General features: G+C 41.6%; 1 long non-coding RNA gene across 1 annotated transcript; it reads right to left on the bottom strand.

Moving 5' to 3' along the window:
* Window positions 1–503: 503 nt before the first annotated feature.
* On the bottom strand, window positions 504–5,303 carry LOC139703502 (uncharacterized). Its single transcript, XR_011705781.1, has 2 exons — window positions 4,383–5,303; window positions 504–752 (listed from the first exon to the last, which is right to left on the bottom strand). It is a non-coding gene; the product is annotated as an uncharacterized lncRNA (long non-coding RNA).
* Window positions 5,304–6,496: the final 1,193 nt, after the last annotated feature.

Raw genomic sequence — 6,496 nt, 5'->3', positions numbered from 1 at the left:
GAAGGAGACCCTCAGAGGTATACAAAAGTACATACAAGAGGAAGTGAGGGGAAGGGGAAAAATAATACAAGGGGGACAAACGAATGTCAGTAAAGGGGGCAGAGAGAGAAGAGGGGAGGGGAGGGGGGATAGTAGAGGATAGGAAAGACAGCAGAATACAACAGACACTAGTATGGCAATATGTAAATCAATGGATGTGTAACTGACGTGATTCTGCAATCTGTATATGGGGTAAAAATGGGAGCTCATAACCCACTTGAATCAAATTGTGAAATATGATATATCAAGAACTATGTAATGTTTTGAACAGCCAACAATAAAAAATTTAAAAAAAATAAAATAAAATATACTCTTAAGGCATGGCACATGTTAGCCATTATTTACTTAGTTATTTGCTTTTATCCTTTTCTACCAGTGCTTAAAAAAGAAATATGATGCAAGACACATAGGTAATTTCACATTTCTAGTAGGCTCGTTCAAAAAGTAAAACGAAATGGGTGCAATTCATTTGAATAAAGTATTTTATTTTACCAAATATACTCAAAGTATTATCACTTCAACATGTAATCACTATGAACAATTATTAATGTGGCAATTTGCATGTTCTCTGTCCTGTTATATATCTCTTACAATATACCACATCTCAATTTGCTACATTTTTATCAGAAATACTCGATCTGGGGCTAGGGCTGTAGCTCAGTGGTTGAGCACTTGCCTCACATGCGTGAGGCACTGGGTTCAATCCTCAGCACCTATAAAAAAATAAAAGAAAGATGTGTCCATCTATAACTTAAAAAATGTTTATAAAAATACTTGATCTGTGTTTAGATTTCAAAAAATTAATATCTAAAAACATGCATACAGGGTTGGGGTTGTTGCTCAGCAGTAGAGTGCTTGCCTAGCACATGCTGGGCCCAGGGTTCAATCATCAGCACCACATATAAATAAAATAAAGTTACTGTGTCTAACTACAACTAAAAAATAAATATTTTAAAAAACATGCATAAACACACTGGAACTGGTTGCAAACTCTTAAAACTTTTCTAATAACTGAGTTGAATATTAGTTCTTAGATTGAAAAGTAAATGAATTAAATAAAATTAAAACTTCATCTCCTCAGTCTCACTAACCACATTTCAAATGCCCAGTATAGTAGTCGCAGCAGTTTTATGCTATTTAAAATGTATTATCTCTAATACCAATTAACTGATCCCAGTGTTCCTGAAGTAAATGACAATATTGCAACATTATCTGTTCACTCTGTTACAACTCTTCATTTAAAGTTGATGAAGGTTGTTTTTTAAAAAAGTTTTAAAAATGGCTTGGCCATTTTCTTCCAATACTGCATCTTCGCAGCTTTCAAATTTGACTTCACTCCAACATACCCAGTGCAGATGACACAGGGTTAAAAGTGGGTTTAACACATGACCCTACAAGTTTGCTTCCAAATAAACTAACAACCTCAGTCAATATACTACATTTAATGGTATTTCTTAATCCCAAATAAAGCTAATGAGAAAAGCATGACAATCAGGTATAAAATGAGATTATAAAAACAGGGAAATTTTGGGCAAAAACAACAATCGATATTTTGGGAAAAAATAAAATTCATATAATGAGTATCAGTGAAGGATCAGCATTTGTTCGTTCCCACCCCCTGATGGGCATGATATACTAATAGCCCCAATCCATTTGCATCTAAAGCAGAGAAGATGCTTTAGAGAAATACATTCTCCCTGTAAGAATTAGACAGGAATTGAAGACATGAAGACACATTTCTTTTTTTAGGGATGATCCCATAAAATATTCTCTTTTGGATGTAACAGTTAAAACTAAATTACAGAAAAAGTTGTGAGAAGATCTATTTCTTTATGCACTCACTAATCCTTGGTAAATTATTCCTTGTCCATCACTTGTTAACTTCCTTTCTGGCTTCACTATCCTGAACTATCTCAGTTAGACACCTCAAGGTCCTGACTAATTTTACCTTCTGCTTTTTTGAAAAGAACCCCACTCCCAAATCCTATTGCATTTATTGTAAAACTTTCTGATTTTACTGCCAGAGCCTTCACTTAGGATCTTACCATCTCTCACTTGGATTAATTTACACTGTGTCTCTGCAGTTGCCTTAGTTAATCTAAAAAAGTAAAGTAAATGCCAGGCTTAATGGCAGATGCCTGTAATCCCAGCAGCTGGAGAGGCTGAGGCAGGAGTATGGGAAGTTCAAAGCCAATCTCAGCAACTTAGCAAGGCCCTAAGTAACTCATTGAGACACTTTTGCAAAATAAAATATAAAAAGGGCTTGGGACGTGGCTCACTGATTAAGTGCCACTGGGTTCAATCCCTGGCCCCTACCGCAAGAAAAAGAATGAGCATTATTAAATTTATTCCCTATGGTTAGGATCTCACGTCTACATTTTTTTTTTAAGGGAACAATTAGGCTCAATTTAACTAGATGGCTTTATTCACTTTTGTTGAGTTTTGCATGTGTGTTTGCATACATAGTTTTAAGAGTGAGAATGTCAAAATGGCTGAGATAGAACTCACCTTACTTAAGCCATGTAAAAGTTGCATCAGGCTTGTCAATGCAAAAACAAATCATAATGAATTCTATATGTATATAATTATACTGCACAAAAAATTAGAAGAAGGGAGAAGAGCAAGTGGATTTGGGGAACAAAGATGAGAGGGAATGGGAAGGCATTGGGAAATGCAATGGATCAAATTATTATGTGCATGTAGAAATATGGTATAATGAATCCCACTATTATATGTAATTACAACGTACCAATAAAAAAAGTATAGGGGGCTGGGGTATACCTCAGTTGGTAGAGTGCTTGCCACACACACACACACACACACACACACACACACACACAAGTATGGCTTAGGATTTAAAAAATAGACTGTATATAAACTTTCAATACATTATCATGGCAATACCTTAAACTAGGTAAGAGCACCTTTATTTATTTTACTTTTTTGTTACTGGAGATTGAACCCAGAACTGCTTCGCCACTGAACCACATCCCCAGCACTTTTTAAATTTTGAGACAGAGTCTCTAAGGGTCTCAAAAAATTGCTTAGGGCCTCAATAAGTTGTTGAGGCTGGCTTCAACTTGCAATCCTCCTGCCTCTGCCTCCCAGGTTGCTGGGATTATAGGTGTGTGCCACTATGCATAGCAAGAACTGGGTTTTTGAGTGTGTTCATCACCTGAATTCATTGAGCAGATTTAAAAAGCAATAGGCCAAAAATTATCTGAATATAGAATTCGTTTCTGCCTTTTCCCAACTTTGTAGGAGTAATGTCAAATGTATACAAATACAGTGGAAATAATGTAATAAATTACTTATATATCCAATGCTCTATTTCAAAAGTGATTGACTTTGGCTTGATGAGCCTTATGGGAGCTAGCCTTAATGTGCTACATGTCATTTGCTACCAGTGTTTATGCATGCCTTGTATTTTTCTAACACACTCCTCACTGATTGTTTCGCAGATTTAGAAACATGTGGAAAAAATATTCTAAGTATTTAAAACCATTCATAAATTGTGTATTGATTAAGTGCCACACAGACTGAACTGTCTGATTAAACCATTTACACTTATGCAAAAAAAAGTACTGGTTAATGGTTACAATTACATCAAAAAATTCCTTGTCATCAAACTGACCCTTTATTTTCTCACCTCCTGATTTTGGAAGGAAGCCATCTTTTGCAATTCCCCCAAACCTAACTTAAAGATTTTGTTGTCACCGAAGAAAGCTTAACTTCTTCCTTTTGCCCACTTCTTCCCTGAGGGCAAAACTCAATCTGGAGTTGCCAAAGGTTTCAAAATACATTTCTTATATTTAATTTGTGTGTTGAAAGTAATTGTTCTAGTGTTGTCAATGCAATGCACTGCACTTCCCTCTCTTCATCATTTCCCTAATATTCATTTTCACTCACAATTTACTCAGTCTTCACTGCATTCGAACTGTAAACAGCAGTAGCCTTCTGCCTGAATTCAGGGAAAATAAAGGTGTGTATTGGCACAGAGAACTGTGTACCCTTGTTGCTTTTGGCCTTTTGGTGAACTCCAGCCCTATGAATTTCCCATATATGCTGCAATATAACTTCTCTAAGAGATGGATAAGGGTGCTTTTCTCAGCAGAGATTCCTGACTGTTCTCCAAACTATAGATAGCAAGATTTTAAAAAGCAGAGTGGAAATCGGCAGAATTCCTGTAAAGGAATCAGAAAAAGCAGAGAACAATGACTTTTGGTGCCTGACACCAAACTCTATCCAAAGTAAGATTTACACATCTTTATTAACTACACCTATTTCTCAAGCTTTTCCAGCAAAAATGAATGGGGGGTAATTACAATGATATTGACACTAACCAGTTAGCAGCAGCCTCAGACAGCAGCACTTAACGCTGAAGGAGAATCCCAGACACCAATATTTGTATTTTGGAGATTATTCTCCTCCAGCTCTGGGGTACCACTCGAGAGAAAAGGGGCAGGAGGAGGAACTGAAGACTGCAGAAAGCTCAGATTTATCCACAAGACACAACTGTGCTGGTGATCCTCTACACTGGCGATAGCTGTGAGTCTGTCCTTTGCCCCTGGCACAGTCGGGGACAAACTCAATAATGCAGATCCAAGAGAGTCCCAACTCCGCGTGTCCCGGTTTCTGGAACTGCAATTTCTTTATTTGCCAGTCACTGGGACAACTGCTCTACGTTTAAATGAGTGGCTTCCTGAAAGAGTGGTGATCCTTACAATGGAGAAACTGAGCTAACACGGAAAGGGAGCTATCCCCGCCGCCGCTCTCCCGCCCTTCTTAAGAGAAGCCCCTCCAAGAACCTGAACATACACGCTGGACCAACATGTTCCTAGGCGCCGGGCCCATTCGTGGAGGGTGATCATGAGTGTGGAGACACCGTGTGGTCCCTGTACTCTGTGGCATACCATGCCCCCACTGTGGGTCACGCTACGAAGTGTCACACGACCCTAAAGGACCGGAACCTTGTCGTTCGCTCTAAGAGGCCGAGGTTCATGGGCGCCGCCATCTTGGCTACGCTCTCCCGCACCTCACCACGCCCCTCACGCCGGAAACGACTTTCGCCAAGCCACGCCCCGGTCCTTCCAACCACCGCCTCTATGAACACTATGCTCTTCGCTCTAGACTCCTCTCCTTGTTAATGTAGACGGGTGGGTACCGTCTATACCAACCACCGGACTCTCGCCGCGACTACGCCACTGTCTTCCGTAGGGGCCACTGTTCTTATTACGTGCAAGAGGAGGAAGGCCACGGCCGGACTCTGCCCAAGCTCAGGGCACATACGTGCGTTCCGCCTACTTCAGGCCCCTACTCAGGCCCCTCCTTCCGGCCCTGTGCCCGACCCTCCCTCGCGCTACTCCGTAGCCCACCTCCATCCGTGGCCACGCCCCCACGCTCCGTCGAGTCCACGTCACTGAGCATAAGGCCTTTTACATCCTCCTGACCACCCGGTCACGTCCATCTTGCCCACCCGAAGCCCCTCCCTTGCCCCCACAGGCCATATTCTCGTTCAGGTCTCGCCGCGGCGATTCGCCCGGGCTTCGGCTCTTCCTCTGGGCATTGGGGCCTGTGCTCCTCAGTGCCCAGGCCCCTACCTTCGTCGTTGACCAGCAGGCTAGGGCCCCGGTTTCCTGTCATATCCCTTCCCTCTTGCTACACTCCTCCGTCCTGGCCAATCCTAGCAGTCTTCCCAGGCTACTCGCCACAATCTTGGACTCACAGTAGTCACTCCCATCCCGCGCATGTGTATTTGCATGCCTTAATCCTCGCTCGTCACTGTTTTCCCAGGCCACCCACTTTCAGTTCGGTTGTGGTGACAGCTCTCCCGCCAGGACTAGGTCCCGCTACAAGAAGGAAGGCAGGTCTCCTTAGAAAATTGTCCTGCCCAGGGTTGGACACCGGTGGCATTTATAGCGTGAAATGAGCCCACGATTCTCTGATCTTCCTCTAAAAATCGACTTTGTTCACGTTTTTCTCAGCATTTTAAATACCACCTCTTAATGAACAGAAACCAGGTAGGAAGCAGAACTGTTAAACCAGTGGTAAAACCCTGTTTCTTCCAGCTAGGTTTCATGTCCTCTAGCCCCCCCTAGGGAGCCATCTGAAACTGTGTCCTTTCCACCCCTCAGCACCCTTGAAATACTAGGCAGATGTGTGTGTGTGTGGCATGAGCACACACTCCCTCTGCTCCTTGTTCCTTCATGGTGTTTAGGGCCTGTTGAGACACCACCACACTTAAAATTCTGCTTGCTGTCCTCTCAGAGATTAGTCTTGTATTTCCTCTGTTTACTATTCTGGGGTCTACAAGAAAAAAGCCAAGAGGTCACTATCAGCTTTAATTTTTTTTTTTCTGCCCAGAAATTTCTGAAGAAGTTCCTGCAGGAAGGACATTTTCTATTCACCTTTCATGCATTCATTCAAGAGGATTCATCCAGTATTATATTCCAGAGAC

Source organism: Marmota flaviventris, chromosome Y (assembly GCF_047511675.1).
Source record: "Marmota flaviventris isolate mMarFla1 chromosome Y, mMarFla1.hap1, whole genome shotgun sequence".
Classification (NCBI taxonomy): domain Eukaryota; kingdom Metazoa; phylum Chordata; class Mammalia; order Rodentia; family Sciuridae; genus Marmota; species Marmota flaviventris.
This window is presented reverse-complemented; position numbering and strand designations above follow the sequence as displayed.